Source organism: Myodes glareolus, chromosome 12 (genome assembly GCF_982192425.1).
Source record: "Myodes glareolus chromosome 12, mMyoGla1.1, whole genome shotgun sequence".
Classification (NCBI taxonomy): domain Eukaryota; kingdom Metazoa; phylum Chordata; class Mammalia; order Rodentia; family Cricetidae; genus Myodes; species Myodes glareolus.
In genome coordinates, this window is record NC_142037.1 from 5,791,589 (window position 1) to 5,793,581 (window position 1,993).

Here is a 1,993-nt window from a genome sequence, read left to right on the forward strand (position 1 = left end):
CGAATCTCTGGGGGAGTTTGTTAGAGGAGAAGGAGCCTGAACCTGTATCAGATGACCTGAATCCTGAACATCCCTGCTCAGAGTATCCAGACGATCCTCTGTCACATTAATGTCAGGAGACCACAGAGCAGCAGGCTGGCATGTGTTCTCCATGTTGGAGGCATATTAGAATTGCTGGAGGGGCTGGAGAGATGGCTCAGTGGTTAGGAGCTCTTGTTGCTCTGGCAGAGGACCCAGGTTTAATTCCCAGAACCCCCGTGGCAGCTCACAATCAGCTATAGCATTTCTGGGGATCCAATGCCTTCTTTTAACTGCCACAGGACATGCATTTGATATAGACATACATTCCAGTAAAATCTCATACACATAAAATAAATCTGAGGAAGAATATGGGGAGTGGCAGGTGGGAAAATGAGAAGAAAAAAGAAGAGGGGAAGGAGCAGGAGAATGATTACCAGAGGAAAAGGAAGCTGGCACATGTTTGATCCCTACGCTCAGGGAGGCTAAGACTGGAGGACCAGGAATTAAAACTGCATTTCATCAAAAACATGAAACAAAAAAGACCCACTTTGGGAGTTTTTAAACATTACCTAAATCTCATTAAGCTACATCTCAAGAAAGTCTAATTTAGTGAGGTCTGAGATGGAAAAGGAATATTTTTCAAAATTTCCCCCATGTGATTTTAACATAGAGGGTTTAAAATCATCAACTAAAGAAAGGAAGAGACAGATATGAGTAGGGTTGGGAAACAGGATGGTGAAAGATGCCAAGGAGGTGTGAAGCTGGGGGTTTCCTGGGGAGGTCAGCGTGAAAGCAGGAGTGAGTAGGTGAGACAGAGGGAATCATGGCTGCCAAAGGGTTTGAGTCCATTGGAAAGTTCGGCCTAACTTAAGCAGCTGCAGGAGGTGTGGTGGAATAGTGTGGATGCTGGGCACAGAGCTGTCATCTTTGACCTACTCAGTGGAGTACAGTACATTGTGCTATTGGGAGGGACTCACTTTCTCATCCCTTGGGTAAAGAAACCAATTATCTTTGACTGCCACTTGTGTGCGTGGAATATACCAGTCATCACTGAGAGCAAAGATTTGCAGAATCTCAACATCACACTATGCATTCTCTTCCAGCCGGTGGCCAGCCCACTTCCTGGTATTGACACCAGCATCGGTGAGGCCTATGATGAGCGCATGCTGCCATTCATCACCACAGAGATGCTAAAGTTGGTGGTGGCTCGCTTTGATGCTGGAGAATTAATCACCCAGTGAGAGCGATGACCTTATAGAGAGAGCAGCAACGTTTGGGCTCATCCTGCATGTCCACCGCAGGTGATGGCTTGATTGAGCTGTGCAAGCTGGAAACTGTGAGGACTTTGCTTACCAGCTCTCTGCAGCCGGGGGTCAGTGCTCCTCCAGCCTCCCGAGCTAACTAGGCTGTGGCCTCGATCATTCTGAATAAAAACCAAAATCACTTGAAACAAAGAAAAAAAAAAAGAGTACCAAGGAAACAATCGCTTAGGGAGAGGTTAGGCATAGAGTCTCCGTCTGAAAGTCCAGAGAAAGGTGGAAGAGGACCAGTGGGCTGGTTCAGGGGATGAAAGGTACCTGTTTAATCCCTAGGACGCACATGGTGGAAGGAGAGAACTGGCTCTCAGCAAGCTGTCTTCTAACCGCCACGAATTTGCACTATCTGCCCCCACAAACGACAAACAATAGATAAACTTCGGAAAACCTAAACACTGGGGCTGGAGGGATGGATCAACAGTTAAGAGCACGTATTACCCTTCCATAGGACCTAAGTTCAGTTCCCAGACCCCACATTTCGAGGCTCACAACTGCGTGTGTAACTCCAGCTCCAGGGGATCTGGCACCTCTTCTGGAGTCCACAGGCACCTGCGCTCACATGTGCACACATCCTCACACCGACACATGCATAACTCAGAGACAGAAACAAATCTTAAATCAAAAACCCTAAAGAGTAAATAAAAGAAAAGTGGAAA

The 1,993-nt window shown here is 46.9% G+C and overlaps 1 pseudogene; it reads left to right on the forward strand.

The window, feature by feature from the left end:
• Positions 1-844: 844 nt before the first annotated feature.
• LOC125395207 (prohibitin 1 pseudogene) lies at positions 845-1,326 on the forward strand (annotated as a pseudogene).
• Positions 1,327-1,993: the final 667 nt, after the last annotated feature.